We start from the raw sequence: 17062 nt of genomic DNA on the forward strand, positions 1-17062 counted from the left end.
ATCCAGGTGTTGCTGTAAAAGATGTTGCCTACTGTGTGTAGAAGGTGAATAAAGGTAGTGCTTATACAGCAGATCCCAGGCTTTACCCTGCTACATCACCTCTTCAGTCATCAGCAACTTCAAGCTCCAGCATTCCCGGCAACAAAGGTATTACTTAAAAAGTCAATGTCACAATGAACTCATGTCCTACAGAGAAGAACTCTAAATTCACATTCAATTACATACACAATTAATAAATTTACCCAAAGGCGCTTTTGCATGTACAAGACAACACCCAGAAACCAGTCACTGCTTTTAATGGAGGTTATCTCCCACTTATTTGAGATTTCACAGGGTGGTGGGCTTTTGTTGGGGGTTTTTTTGTTGTTGTTGGTTTTTTGTGGGTTTTTTTTAAACATCTGCTCTAGCCAACTGTTGCCCATTTAATTGGGAAAACTGATGGCTGAAAATCTTGGTGCCTATTAAACTACCAAGTAGTCAGCACTGGAATTTAATTTTAACCATTCCAAGCCCTTGCTGCATTCATACACATTTTTATTTCTGAACAAGCAACTTCAGCAAAAATATTTTTAAAAGATACCGCATACACTGAGGCTCTGTTCCTATGGAGTTACATTTGGTAGATATAAGCCTACCTGGCAGTAACAAGCCTAAACAAAAATCATTAAGAGATACAGAAATTTAGAGTTCCAGCCATAAGCCACTGCTTCACACTGCACTGCCTGCTTTAAATAGTCACTGTTACACTGTTGTTATACAGCAATCAGTGCATTTACTTTGCTCTCTGAGTCCAGAGAGATGCGTGGTCAGAATCATTAAGTGCTACATAAAATTAACGTTGGGTTTCTCTTTCAAAGCCACTGAAGTTTAAATTTAAAAGAGAATTCAGCAAGCAGCTATATCAAGCACATACAGTGCCAAGCTGGAGGATGAGTATATTTATATAACAAAAGGCTTCCTGGATTTTTTAAGGTTCAAGTTCTGCAAAGCTAACAATTGAACAAAGGGACGTTTTCCATTTGTTTAAAAAAAAAAAAAAAACAAAAAAAACAAACAAACACAACACTCATACAAAAAAAAAAAAAAGGCGCCATTGAAGAGACAGTAGATAGCAGTATCTTGATATTCCACTATATTAGGTCCCTAGATTTCAGCAACAAGTCATCCATGTGCTTTGTGACCCCACGAGTTTGAAACATACGTTGCCACGTACTGAGAAAAATACACAAAGAAATAACACAGGTCCCAGATACCAAGGCACCTGCAAGTAATATCTCTACATAAATTACAAGGTACGCCACATGCCCAACAGTATTTGGTTTGAATCTTTTTCATTTAGCATGGAACAAAGCAGCCTTGTACCTCTTGCACGGTACCTGCTGATGTTCAACCCCCATTAAATCTACATTAAACTTTAAGTAATAGATTACTACATTATTCATAACATCTGTGTATTAGACCCAGGGGAAACAAAGTTGAATCAATACAGTGACATAAGCTTCTGGTGTCTGGTAAAAGTGTCTTCCACTCTTAATATTTATATAGTTGAAGGAGGGTGGGGAAAGTAGGCATTTTTCATGACTGATGAAAACAAGCCTAGATATTACCGTTTGTCCAGAACAACTATCACATAGATGCCAGCTTTCAGAAAGCAGCAACTCCAAAATTAAAATCTGCTCATAACAATTCACCTTACATGCGACACACAAATAAATCAGTTCCCTCAATTTCAGCAGCATTGATGTTTAGTCACAGTATTTTTCTCATTATTTCTGATTACTGATGGTATTTATTATAGTATCTGTGGAATCGCTAATCAACATCTTAATTGTACAACACTTGAGATTTAGAGGCATGCAATACTGACATCTGTAGAAGAGGGGCTAAAACCAACTTTCCCAAAAACACGTTTGCTCAGGGCACCCGCAGGAAGAACCACAACTGCATTAGGAAGAAAGCTGCTTTTCTGTGCCGTCCCTCACCACAGCCTCTCAGAATCAGCCAGTTTAGTCTCACTAATATTCAAGAACATTTTGAGAAAAACGCAGCAGCTTTCCCAGCTAAGAATGGAAGGCACGAAGACTTGGTTCATTCAATGTGCTAGTCACTCAGGTTACACACAAACAAATAACAGTTTTAAAAACACACTCTTTCTCAAAATGCCTATGCCCAGTAGCTCCCCTTTTATTTTCTGTTCTTACAACACCTCCCCCTCTAGCTCTTAAATCAGTCATGGAGCTCTGCAGCACAGATCAAACCCGACAAAACCATGAAAATCTTAAAAGATGCCTTTCAGCAATCCTCACACAGCTTCAAAGGATTATTAAAACACAAAAACATAACTACAAGCAGCAAGAAAGGGCATACACCCCATTTATTTTCTCTTTGCAGGTCATTCATCTACGTCAAAGCCAGAACTGGGAACAGAAGCCAGGTATTCCAGCAGCCAGTCTGGTTGTCTAACCAATGTATCACTCCAGTTTCAACAGCCAGAAGGGCAAAGATTTCCTTTTAAGTAGGGTTTCCAGAGCATTTATACACAACCTACATCTTCTCAAGTTTTGCTCTTAGTTATCCTTACCTGGAAGCAGGAAAAAGGAATGATCTAAGTGATCTTTCAGTTGCCTTTTCTTAAGACTATACAATTTAGTACTGGAGTTAGACTGTGTAAATTTTTTATCTTGAATGAAGAGCGTGCCAGACTGACACAAGCAACAGCTAAGCTAAATGGGGGAATCATCATATTCTCTACTAAGCCATGTTTTTAAATGAAAGTCTCACTTAAAGAAACCAGCCAGTACAGGTGCCAAAAGAAACAGTGCCACGCAGCTGCAGGACATCGTCAGACAATGCAAATACACAAGTGAGGACAGCTGACTGCTGCCAGTGCTGAACACTGCCATTGGCAAACACACAAAATACGATTAATACAAAGCAAAATGGGTATCTGCCTGCGTAAGTCCAAAACATGAACTTATCCAAACTCAGGTCACATTTAATATCAGTTTACAGTAAACAAAGTATTGAAAAAAACCACACCACTCCAAAACACACGTGCTTGAAAATGGAAAATCCATCTACTTACCTGAAATTGCTTTTCTACGCAGAGCACTCAATTCATCAGGTTAGAAGCTCACTACGAATATGAGAGTCAAAGCTCAGAAGACCTGCTGCTGGCTGCTTCTCACATAGTCATAAGAGCCACTATTAAAAAAAAAAAACAAATAAAAACAATTACATATTAAGAAACAGAGCTAACAGCAAGCCTTCTGTTAAAATATTAGGAGTTATTACAATGTGAAGATGACCTCAAGGTCTACTGATAGGCAGGATATGCAGTAAAGACTGATAACACGGACAGCTGCATTTTAAAAATAGTATTTTCCAAAGGACACAGAAAAAGCAAAGATCCCTGTGTCCAAATAAGGCCTATAAGCAGCTTTCACTGGATCTGAAGGAGGCTTGGAATGCTTCTTCATACACTTTGTGGCATCCCACAGAGAGCAGATCCACTACTCCCTACATGCACCAGCCTTCCTGCAGGAGCGTATCTCGGACGTACGCCCATTTTCCTCCCATGCTGCACCAGGCAAGAGTGGTTTGGATGAGACCACCACCCTCAGAACAACATGGGAAACGGAGCTGCCAGAAATGGGCCACTGACCACCTGGTTTGGGCCAGGGGCACCATAGACCAGAAGCCGCCTACTTCCAATGTCATGGGAATCTCAGTGCTTCGTTCTCGAAAGCCATACCCAGTTCCAGCAATACCCAGAGCACCTTTTCTTTAACCAAAAGAGCAAGCAGGCAGAACAACTCTTGAGATACACACTGCTGCTTGGAGCACACACTAAAGAAATAAATCTCAACATTTTCTTTGAAGGAAGCTGGTAAAGTCATCCAGGCTCTGAACCAGGCATCACACAAGGTAACAAGTTTTGCTGACAAATAAGCTGATGCAGGGGGAGCAAAGGAGGAAGGCTGAAAGCCTTTTCTGCTAGTCTTCAAGATAACCAAGATCATTTACAAGAGAGAGGAAGCACTTGCAATGAAGCAAAAAGAAAATGTAAAAAATCTAAATGCATGTGACCAAAATCCTTAAGAGGCAGCACCCAGGTAACAGGCTTCTCTCCATACCCATTATCTAACTTTTGCACAGCCGAACATCAGAGTTGGCAGTGGTAGACAAACCACTCAGCCCTGCAGCTGCGAAGCAAATACACTCTTCACCCAACCCCCCCAGCTTTCAAGGGAGACAAAACCAGGGGGGAGATTCAGAAGAGAGCCAGCCCCCTTTCACATGGGGCTCTGCAGGGCTATTTCAATTAAACTTTCGGATAAGGGAAAACCAGATGGTCTCCCTGCTCCATTCACATTAGTTGGAAAACTGCAATTCATACATTTCCATTCAAACTCTAGTTGAGGGTGGGGGGAATAAAATTCTGCTTGCTGAAGCAGAACCAAATCCAAGTAACTGACTGCTGGGAAGCAAGCAGCCTGCAGCATGGCAATTCTGCTTTCTTCGACTCCTTTTTAGCTACATTTAGGATTACTTGGAAATTCACATTTGGGTTTTACCCTGCATTCTTGCCTCATCTTCAAGATTATTCCATGAAAGTGCTTCAGGGAGGGTGCCATTAGGCACCCCGCCCTCCCCAACACCCACCCTGAGCACCCACCAGTCCAGCCTCCAGCAGCCAGAAGAATCCTCTGTGTAACAGGCTGGAAGTCAAATGGATTTTGTCCATCCGGATCGAGCCAGGGTACACTGCCAGCGGTGGAGCTCCTCAGTAAAAGCCTTGCTATCCTGCCCTGTTTGCTGTAGGATTGTAGTAATTAGAGCTAACGTTTACAAAATGTAAGACAAGTTATCCATCCCATGAACACCCACCAGCATGTTTTCAGTAAGGAGGAAGGCTCTGTTTCCATGAGTAACTGCACTCTTATCTCATAACAACAGCCACCCTCCCAAACACATCATACTCTCTTTGCTCACAGGCACTCACTCATCTGCCAAGTTTTATGAAGCCCAAAAAGCTGCACATCTGCTGGGAGCAGCATCAGTGTGAACCGTGAGAAAGCCAGCCTGCGGTACCCCTCCCCGCATCCGGAGGGAAAGCTCCAAACTCTGTGTACCCGCCCTTCTAGGAAGGACGGATCCCTCCCTGATCCAAGAGACAATGGAGCACAAACTGGCATTCAAACGTAAACACACATTTTCAATGAGCAAGTCATGAATCAGCATGTGCTCCCAAGATGCTTGATAACAGCTGTAGCTTCTTCCTCTCCAGTATAAAGCCATACAGAGCCTATAAGGACACATTTTCTGCCACATACAGGATTAGTTCTGAGCCAGGTAGAAGAAAGTAGGAGCAATTCACACCAACAGTTAGCTTCAGTTACTACCAAAGTTACACTGACAGCAGAACTGTATGGCAAGGTTTGATTAGAGCTCGTTCCTTTCTTGTGACACACATGGACCTTCACTGTATTTTTTTTAAAAACTCTAACATTTGTTATATACTTTTCCAGAAAATAAAAGCCCGTCTTACCTAAATCAATTAGCCTGTATGCCAAACTCCTCCATCCTCTGCTCCTTCCCCCAGAGGAAGACCCTTCTGTTTGCACAGCGGTGGCTTCTGCTCTGCTGGGGTACAGGCTGCCAAGTTCAGGGCCCAGTTTCCTTAAACTGCATTTTAATATCTTCATGGAAGTAGTTCAGTTTCTGGAGTTGCTAAGCGATAGCGAGCCATAACGGCACAAGAGAAGCCCACTTCTGTTTTAGCATATAACATGACAACCTTCCGCTCTGCCTGTGATACCACTTACTCTAACATCCACAGCATTTCTTTAATGCAAAGGCACCATCTGAGAAGCAATTCTAATGGGTTTGATGTTATAAAGATTAATTTTTTAAGTTACTTGCCAGTCTTGTTCTCTGTAACACAAGATGGCTAAGAACTACCAGCTATTCTCAGTAGCACCCAAACACACTCTAGAGCACCGCTAGCTTATTCAGAATATATGTACCATTTTACAACACCTGATCTAATATATTGTAATCAGCACAGCCTCGAGCTTAGGACAAGCTTAGAGTTGATGCTGCATCTCTAATGCATTTAAATAGATTACAGCTTGCAGAAACCTGCAGGATTTCCAGAAAGAGCAAATAATGTCTTTTATTAATACTCACATTTTTCAGGTGAATGCTACCATCCTTATTATCCATGCAGAATTGTAAGCGAACCAACTGTCCACATGATTTAGGAGAGTAAGTGTCCACATCTAAGTACCAAGGGCCACTTTCGAGACTTTACAGAAGTAAAAATGTCTCCTTGTGCTGTACATCAGCTGTGCCTGCAAAGCACAGACATGAAGCTTTGGAGTTGCAGATTCTCCTCTTCTTCTTTTCCTTCCCACTTAACACATACATGCAAGTAGCACTGTTGCAAAAGGAGCAAGAGCAGGCTGTTGTCTTACTTTCTTATCCAACATAAACAGCAAGGATCAGGAATGTCTGCAAAGGCTGGATTAACTGGCTACTGATGGCTACGTAGAAAAGGCACCTTGATGATTAGAGCAGTATTTTCATTTTACGCCCTACCACAGGAAAGCACGCGTATTTCCACACTTCACTGGCATATTTGCTTCTCATTTGCCAGACACACTAAACTACTCCTTAAAATACACTGGAGAAATTCAGCCTAAATAGATCACTTGCACAAGTTCGCCAACCTAGTATGCTTGTGGATTAAAGAAGTCAAACTAATTGATTTAAAGACAACGTAAGGGATTTTGAGAGAATGTTTAGCCAACATCTAATGTCATTTTAATCCCCCTCACAGTTAATTCTTTGAACATAGAAAGCCAGTAAAATTTGTGATGCAGTTCTTACACAGAAAACATCTCCAAAGGCACGCTAATCACTGAACTATTTTGCAAATTGCTCCTAATCTACAGTTGTTTGCCTCTGCACTCTTCCTGCAGAGACAATAAAATCATACAGCTAATCGTAATGTAGCACTCACTCCCAATGAAGGGGTATGTAAGAAAAGAATGATCCTTATTTGGTTTATGTAGACAGATCTGCAGTAGGGAACTATTATTGAAATACTACTCCCCCCACCCCCAGCTTTTGCTATTATATTTTAGGGTAACTTCCATTTTACATTTTTGTCTTTAATTGTAAAAAAGCAAAATACTTTTAGCTCCCATTTCCATTTTAGCAAGATTTAGAGACAATTCCCCCCTGCCAGACACACTGCGTTTTTAATCAGTGCTTGGTGAAGCACTAAGGGAGGCAGCTCAGAAACATTCCCTTCATCCTTCTTACATGGAAAGATGGTAGCAACACAGCATGCTGCAAACTCATTCCTAATGTCCCAAACCCCTGAAAAAAACTGTTGTTATCACAACCAACAGCAACGTAATTATATGAATTAGCAAGATTTATTCACAGGACTACCTTTGTTCAGTTCTTCCAGCATCCCAGTGACCTGAATGGGGGACTTGGGACAAAACTGAGGGGAAGAAGCTGAAAAGACTTCAGCGACAAATGAAAGATGCTGTTTGCAGCAAGCACACTTTCTTCACTATTAAAATTTGCACTTTTATCACAGAAGTACACAGCTGTGCTCAGTCTCACATCTAAGACATCTGTGTACTTTCTGCACTAGCTTGTACAAAGCCAGTCATACACCACCAAGTCTTGATTTCAATTTTATGCTGTAAATAAAGTGAAGTATAATGGGGGGGGGGGGGGCGGGGGAAGGACTGCATGAGCACCAGTTAAGACGACAAACTTTTGAGGTCTCTTACGAAATAACTACGGCAGAAAGAGGAGGAGATACAACAAAGGGAGAATCAGCTTCTATTAAGAAATAACCAGATCCAAAACCCCCTTTGCCTGCTGCCTGGATTTATTTTTAGGTCACGTCCCAAGAGATCTAACACACAAGTATGCAACAAATAGCAATCCCATTAACAGGAGATGGTCTCTTTTGCTGTTTCAAAAATAATCATTCCTCTCTCAGGCCTCCTCCCCACCTTCTTGTTGTTCAGCCTTCCAAAAAACACCTTACAGGACACACTCCTCTCCACAAATCCGGCCTCAACATTGCTGTGAGTTTCCTTATCATTCAGGGTGCCAACTGCCCCACAGACACTTGGAAATCTTTACACTAGATGGAAGCAAGGACACTGAGAATTTACTTAGTACATACTGATGTTTTCAACTGTCCCTACAGGGTGAGATGATCAACATTTCCCAGATTCACCTGAAAATACTTTGAAGATAAAAAGCTAAGATTAGTTAATTCTAAAAAAGCAAGTTGCTATTAGGTTGGAAAACATTAATAAAATGAAACAGACTGCAACTAACTCATAGTTGGGTCATTTTCAGGATATTCGCAGTTAGACCTATCTAGATATTTTCCCCAGGTTATAAAAACCCAAGGTTTGATTATTGAGACAGATCAGATTTTCTGGATCAATATCTCGATGAAGTTTCCACTACATACAGCTCCCACGAGCAGTCCACTTAGTGCATATACGCATACACACATGTATCTATTAGAAGGACTTTCCTGAAAGCCTCAGCTTGATAATAATTTCAAGGTATACTGTTATAACATCTTTTTGAATGCACTGCTGTCTGCTGCAGCATTTGCTTCTGAAACACACGCTCCTTGATTACTGGCAAACCCACCAAGGGTTCCCTCAACTGGCAATCAGTAAACCTACTCATAAAAGGTCACATGCCTCTTCCCGAAAAGCGACTAGGAAATGACAAGCCTTCCCTTCAGCCCGTGACCTTTTGTACAACATACCTTGTGAGTTCATTATGCAAACATGTTAGAGATAAGGAATGCAGGGTAGACCGGAGCTACAGACCTTACTGCTGCTCTTGTAACAGACAATAACAGGAGTGAAGCTTCCTGTCTTCTGCCACCAATAGGAACTACTTCAAATTGCTTATTGACTGCTTATTTTTACCAATCAAACTGGTGTTTGGCATCTCATGGATCATTTTCCATTTACTGGTACCTATTTTGGCTTTACAGGAGCTGGAGGAGAATGGGATGAAAGCCAAGGACTCCATGACAAGCACGGTCTACATGCTTCTGCTAAGGGGATGTAGACAGAAATGGTTCACCTCTACCTGCAAGCAACATCACGCGTCAGAATTCACACTATATTTAAACACATGACTTCACACCCAAAAGCTTCCCTGTCAAGTTATCTACTGACTGGGAAACAAACCACAGCAGTTTAAACTTAGCTCTTTGTATTTGCAAGTGCTTTGAAACAACAGGCCCTTAGATATATTCCACCTCTGCAAGTGTCTTTAAAAAGTAACAGCTGATACAAAGCTATTACAAAGAGAGAAATCGGAATAACTGGTTTGGCAAAAGGAGGTGCACCCTTCATTAACCAGACAGTTGAAAAACTGTATTTCTCATACTTAGATTTTTCAGCTTTTAACATGAGAATAATACTATGAGTTTGAGACTTCACTAGTTGGACAATATGTATCTGCAGAGTAGTGGTGATGATGGCATGGGAAGAAGGGGGGACCAGGATGGATGCTGGTATGCTTACGTGCTAATCTCAAAGGAAGGACGGGCAGAACAAAGAGACAGGGTTATTTACAGACTGTGCGGTCTGGAGAGATTAAGGCAAATAAGCAAGGCAGAAAAACAGACCTGGTGTGTGTTTTTTCAGCTCCAGCAGGGTTAAGAGCATTACTTCAGATTCACTTCTGGAACATGATCCTCTGCTGGTGACTGAATGTCTCCTTTGTCAGCTGCCCTGTGTCACAGGCACACAGCAGCTCACTCTGGCCTCACTGCTCCTCTGAGGACACCCAGTGAATTGTGTGGAGTACATCAAATTCCAGAAGTACCAGTGAATGCCGACAGTTCGTCTGGTCAGGGAGGTTAGGGGATACTTAGCAGGACAGCTGGAGAGATGTGCTGACAAGTGTTGTATTCACTGCTCAAGCTTTGCAAGTAAGCTAAAAAACAACCTGCTTCATGAACCACACCAAGACCTCCACTGAAATGGAGAAACAAAAAAAACCCTAAATGCGTTCTCTTCTCACCTGGCAAATGCACTCAAAATATGCCTGAGCAGCCTTCCCTATGTTACTGCAGCAGTTAAAGATCTTTTGAGTATATAAAAATATGCTGTTAGCAACACTGAAATTTATAAAGGAGGCTTCTTTAAGCCTCTCTAAGCTCTTAAAATATCATTCAATACTTTGTATGTGGGTCTCTTCTAAACAAGATTTGCAAGATAATTATACTGATATCAGAACAGCAAACACTGCCATGTATGCAATGCTTGGGCAGCTATCCCATTTTAACCTCCTTTTCAATTGCCCAGGAAAACTTAATCAAAGAAAGGTTGTAAAATGGAAAAACAGAAGGTATCATTCTTGCAGCACCTCTGGGCTGAAGCCAGCATACCCAAGATCATGACTACTTTTTGCAGAGATTCCCTTCGGTGCTGCCATCACAAACTAGAAGTTTGGCATTTGCTTCCACTATTACAACCCTTAAATTCAGTTACCCCAAGCTTCAAGGCTTTTATTTTCATGATATCCCCATACACCAAAAAAACCTCATAGCTGTTCTGCTACATCAGTCGAATCAATGCGAAAGAGCAGCTAAACCGCGTGCCCTGCATCAGACAAGGTTCTGTCCGAGGCTTTGACTACTTTCAGCTCCAGGAGTTTCCTGAGCCTGTATTTAGTAACCCCCAGGGAACCTCTCATCCAAATACTCGCCCAGTCCCCGCCCCAAACATGATCCCATTTAAACTCTTTGTGTCCACATTATCTGGCAAGGAGTCCAACACACATCCGTTGCTGTGTGGAGACGGGAGTCTACGTGCCACTGCTTTCTCGTCAGGATTCCAGTTACTGCCACACAGACGGGATGGAAAGAAATCCTTGTTTCTGGCTTCCAGGCTACTTACAGATTCAAGCAGGTATGCTTACACTGCTACCTAACTTTTAAGTTGTCACAAGCTGTTGGGTTTCCTCCCTCAGCTCTTTCTCATAAAGAGAAGCTAGGTTACAATCCACAGGTTGAGAACACTCTTCCCCTCTGTAATAACACATGGGAGATGTTTTAGAAAACCTTTACTGTAAAATAACAAAATGTCAGAAACGTGCCTTTCCTCTGCAAGAAAAATTATACAGAAATAGACTTTATCTCAGTAGGTTCCTCCATGATTCCTAAGATGCCATACTAAGATTTTTCAAGCATTAAAAGTGGCAGAACAACTGATTTTTACACTCTTTCATATGAGGCATCATCACTGGCAAAGCCAAAGTATCTCAATATCCCCAAAAGCCGATCACTTTGGCCTCTAATGCTGCTAGCAACATTCAACAAATGTCAACAACACACTTTGTATTTCCTTCAGGATTTAAACAGCCTACAGAATAAAAAGGACAGAGCAGCAACCATCCCAACAGATGACAGAGCTGAGCATGGCACTGCCTGAATGACAAATGACAATGCCTCTTGGCTAACAGCAGGAGAATGCGCATCTGCCAGTGTCAGTGCTAAACCATACATACCATATCTGCTTACCAAATGAATTTCTGCCATCACTTGTGGTCTGTTTTTCTACAGTGGAACCTTATCGGGCTGGTGTTAAGCCAGCACTCCTCAAATACATTTCTAACTGCTCCTACTTACTGCACAGCAATACTCAGTGACAATTTTGGGGGTGAAAAACTACTGTGAACGGTTTCATGAATAAAAATTAATCTGGTTATGGATGACAGTAATTTTTCATACAATAAATGGCTTGGAGTGTGATACACCGATCAAAATTAACATTTAGATATGACATGTTGCCCCACTACATCCCACTCCTGGCCCTCAGCTATGTTAGAGGTCCTTGTTCATCCTGCAACGTTCATAATGGCTGCATTCCAGTCTGAGGGTAAAAAGGTTGCCTGTAAGCAGTTTATACAGCATGTGAAATGCTTTGTTTATCCAAAAATATCTGAGCTCCAAGAAACATTAAAGCAAGACAAGAACTGCAACTCCTACAGATATTGCCAGAAACTTTCTTCCTTAAGGCTTTACAGCCATAAAAGACAATTTTGCTAAAGCAAAACTACAAACAAAAAGCAAAGTGTAATGCTCTTAACATGCTAAAAAGGGTTGTTACAGCAAGGGTGAGAACAAGCAGTGGACAAAGCAGGGGTGCCATTTCACTCTTGCTCACTTGTTCAGAGCAGATCATTGTATTAATCAGTAGGAAAAAGCTGATGGTGCAGCAGGGTAAACCAAAACTTACGGGGTCTTCCCCAGTAAGTGGGTTCTGGAAAACCACTATAAAAGTAAAGGGAGTTTCCCTGCTGCCTGGTCCACAATTTAACTTGCAGTAGTGAAACCCAGCTAGCCAGCAGATCATCTACGACGCTTAAGTCTTAAAATAGTCATACTCACCTTAAAAATAAAACTCTGCCCAAAGCATGTTAGTTAGGCAGTTATTTAAGACAAGAGGAATTAACCACATTGGTCACCAGAGGCAAAAGCATGACAATTGACAGGAGAGATTTTCAAACAACACTCACAATCCAGCACAACTCAATTATCCCAGGGGTACATAACTGGAACATGGGAATATTAAGAATGTTATTGTTCAAAAGCAGAAAAGAAGCATCTCCTTTTCCAGCTCAAAGTTCTTCTCATTTGAAGACATGCTCTCAACATACTTGATTCCTGATCCCTGTTTTAGTAGCGCAGCAAAGGCTAAATCAGATGTGCTGTACCCTCTTGCTAAGGCCAGGATACCTAGTGAGGGGAAAAAAAAGAAGAAAGGAGGGGGGAAAAAAAAAAAAAAAAAGAAGAAAGGAGGGGAAAAAAAAAAAAGAAGAAGAAAGGAGGGGGAAAAAAAAAAAAAGAAGAAGAAAGGAGGGGAAAAAAAAAAAGAAGGGGTAGGGGACAGTTATCTCCAGCCTCACTATACTGGTTCTGTAGTAGTTATTCATTAGCGCATTTTTCTGTACTGTCTCATTTAGCTCTGCAGACTCCCCATCCCATAGCTCCCGGTGCATGCTTTTCTTGGGTTGTGGTTTTGTCATTTGTCCCTGCCAGGGAATTCCCAACCACAAGCTGGTTCTGCACCAGTTCCTCACTTCCATGAACTGCCTAATTAATCAATGGACTTATCTCAATCTACATCGCAAATGTAGAACTAACCAAACATAAACAGAAAAAAAAGTTAAGCTTTTAAAACAGTGATCTGGCAGGTAAGGAGATGTTCTCCTGCTCTGTTAACATCACTATATGTAGGTTTACAGCAAGGTAAGACTTACATACTTCTATATTTTTATGTTAAAAAACACTAAGAGATCCTATACAGCACTGGGGCAATGAAACAGCAAGTTTAGACATTACTAAAAATGTATGTAGAGAAAAATAAGCCCTACAGTTTCATAAGCCATTTCCTTCTAAGTTACTAAAAAATACATGGACCTTCACATAGGTCTTATACTGCCTTACAAGCTGGAATTTTCCCGGTGTGGTCAGAGACCTCAGACAAACAGAAACTGCAAGTAGTGAAACCCAGACAATCCAATATACCAAAAAAGCCCCAAAGAAAGTAAGTTGGAATAAAACTTGGTCAACTTGGTGCTTACCTTCCACAAGGTTAACTTCAGCCCTACAAGACTTTTTCAAGACTAGTCTTGTGCAACACTTAAATATTAAGAACACTAGACAAGGCTCAAGAGTTTAAGCAAAAGCTAGCAAGTTCATTATGGGTCCCTGATGAGACCCCTGGCACTAGCCTGTAGAAATAGTGACAGCTTTTATGTGAGAACACAGATAATTTCAGTCTTACTCTAAAAAGCCAAAGAGTGCATTATTGCTTAGTACTGAACAAGTTGCAAGACCAAGAGCACATCACAACTACCACGTGACAGTAAAACCAAAGACTTCATTTTCCAGTTTTTTCTTACACCAGGGAGAAAAGTAGTTAACACCAGGCATATTAAGTGCCAAAATTAGCTGGTTTGCTTAAATGCAACATACAAAACCATCTGCAGTACTTCCTGAGGTACAAACAACAAAAGCAGAAAGTCACGCAAGATTTTCAAGTCTTACGGGGGGGGGGGGGCGGGGGCAGGCGGACTCAACAAAAAAACCGCCGTCGCTGTACTCTAACTTTGAAAGCCCAGGAGGCGCAGAAAGGCAAGCTTCTCATATACCAAAAGGATCACACAGCATCTCCAGGTTTCACAAGATCCCTGCAATCTTTAAAAATGAAATATCTCTTTTTCTTTCTCCAAAGACACATGCTTTGCAAACTCACTGGGACAGAAAGCGTAATTCTGAAACACATGTAAGTAGGTGTGCAAACAGCACCTGTGCTGTAGCAAGTTTCAAGTGTGTCAAACTAAGACTCATAGACATTTTAGCCTTTGCTGCCAGTCAGTACAAAGAGCAATAGGCAAAGTTGCCTTGTTCTGTTGAATTTACACGTCAATACTAAAGTAGACAAAGAGGTTGGAATATAAAAGCGACCTTCAGCCTCCCTGTCCACTCAAATTCTTCTCCAAACATTTGTAAAATGACACAGCTATCCCAGTTAGCCCAATTAAGTCATCAGTCTACCACAGACAGACCAAACCACCATTGCCAGTGTTCTATCAGTGGTTTAAACTAGTGGCACAGCAGTTCATCACCACCTCACCAAGACACCTTTTCAAGTCACTGCAGAAGATGGCGGCACAGAAAATAAATCTATTCCCTTCATTTTCAGAGGTTTACAAGGGTTATGCTCATCTCAGAGAAATTATAACAACCTTTTGCCTTCTTCAATTCCCCCCCCCCCCCCGCTTTTTCTTTATTTGGGGTATGAATTAATTACAGGCCAGAGAGCAGATGAGCATTAGCTCAGTCTCAGTTGCACGATGAGCGGTCTGCACTGCTCTGATCTAGACAGATTTCACTGACCAGAGGAAAGCCTCTCAGCACAGTGCAAACACCAGTGCCAACAGTAATGAAAGCTGAAATCCATCATACTGTCTCGTTTCCCATTCCTCTGCACAACACATTTTATTTTTAGGTTATAACATCTGATGCAGGAGGGAAAAAAAGGATGGGCACAGGCACAACAGCTGAAAACAAACTTGGAAATGCCAAGAACAAGACATTTCCATTTCATGTTTAGGTACATTAGCTACACCTTCAGCTCACATTCAGCATTTCTGGAGTCACGGTGGCAAGATTTATACTGTCACACTGATGTCACCTTCACATGTGGTTTCCCCGCAGTCACAACCTGCTTACAAAGAGCCTGTCACCATCCTTGCGAACTAGAGCAAATGCTTTTTTGCCTCTTGCTTAATAGGGAAACAATAGGATTGAACAAGATGCGTTGGGTATGGAAGAGGAAGACACGGGATACTGAGCAGGTGACTCCCGAGTGGTGGTTCAGCAAGGAAATCGCCAGTATGAGAATTCAGAAGTTAGTGAAGCTCTTTTATAACTACAAGTTACGTGAGCCAAAGGCAGTAACAAAACTTAGTTCTGGGGAGAATCCTAAGGTCAGAAAGAGAAAGGTACAGAAGCATGCAACACAGATCAGATCTCTGTTTTAAGCTCACAAAACGTTTAGATACATGGACAAAGTGATCCTCCAGCAGTGGCCTGCTCCCTTCTTACACACGATGCTTCCCTACAGCGAAGGAACTTTCTTCTCACATCACTGCAAATGTATGCATCAAAATGTATGCATAGGTATGCATCAAAGCAACAGAGCTACAGAGCGAGACTTGGGCAGCAAGTTCTGCCTAAGGGAGGAAAGCAAAGCTAAAGAAGAAAATTGGCCAATATCAAGCACACCTTTTCCTGAAGCAGCTTCTCTTGATAGAGAGCTAATTTTCACCTCTGACAGCTAGCAACAAAGGGATGCACACGCAGAAGTACAAGCAGAGCCCTCAACAGCCTGAAGCTCAACTGCAGTTTCTCCCCTCTTTCCCAGTGAGGCTTTTTCTTTTTTAAACTTATCAAGCAAATCTCACAAATCTCTCATACCCACTTAAAGTCAGGCGTTAAGTGGAGCTAAGTGAGACAGCGTAACTGCCATTACACTAAAATTGTCGTACATGTTCCTTTTTGTTAATTCTGTTGCTGCCATAGTTATCAATGGGAAGTAGGAAGAAGCTGGAAGGCAGATACGTTCACCAGAGCAGCATGATACAGGTAATGGCACAGCAATTCAATACATACTTGCCCTCTGGGAGTATTACATTCCACAGCTGGGTCTGCAGAGGAGCTTGGTGAGCCAGCTGAGGTGCAGCCTTCTCCAAAGTTTCAGAAACTGTCCCTGTTTCTTGGGTCTCCAGAGACCAAGCAAGCGGAGGCTCTGCTATCAGCGTGCTGGAAGAGGTTTATTCCCTCGTGGCTGTAAAACACAGCAGCAACCCTCCTGACAATATGCCGTGCTCAGAGGAGCCACGGGCCTCAAACTCCCAGCGAGGCTTTGCTGTCATCTGCCACACACACCAAATTCAGCAGAAACTTTTTTCTCCTGCAACACTGACTTGAGTCTCCTGGGAAAACAGATTCATTTATTCTTTTGTTGCAGTGGCCAGAAGAGAAACCTGCACACATATGCACTGAGGGCAATGAATTCAAGCTGGATTTGCACTTGACTAATTCACTGCAAGTAAAAAGCAAAGTTACAAGATGATACCTGGGAGAATGACAGGAGTGCTTTAATTAGTCTACAAAGCACTGTATAAGAGTGGCTGATGGGCAACAATTACCCTATGTTAAAAATCAATACGTCCCTAGTCTGATGCAAATGATACCTAAATCTCAGTAAGAGTGCTTTTTAAGTGGGCTTAACACACACATTAACAAGTGGCAGACAACTTGCTAGGGGCCAAGGTGGAGTTGAGGGGTCATCTCTGTTGGAAGGCAGCACAATGTGTCCATAAATAAAGTAACTCAAGTTCACCTGCACAGTAAGTATAGCTGAGCCCCAAGGAAGTAAAAAAAGAAAAAAAAACAAAACAAAAAAAC

The 17062-nt window shown here is 41.8% G+C and overlaps 1 protein-coding gene across 1 annotated transcript in view; it reads right to left on the reverse strand.

Moving 5' to 3' along the window:
• The window catches only part of SGMS1 (sphingomyelin synthase 1), a 99593-nt gene that overhangs the window by 67837 nt on the left and 14694 nt on the right, over window positions 1-17062 (reverse strand). Inside the window, exon 2 of the mRNA XM_082310843.1 lies at window positions 3086-3204. The gene's annotated coding sequence lies outside the window, so the exon portion shown is untranslated. The remainder of the gene's footprint in view (window positions 1-3085; window positions 3205-17062) is intronic.

This window comes from Platalea leucorodia (genome assembly GCF_965183815.1).
Source record: "Platalea leucorodia genome assembly, chromosome: 4".
Lineage (NCBI taxonomy): Eukaryota > Metazoa > Chordata > Aves > Pelecaniformes > Threskiornithidae > Platalea > Platalea leucorodia.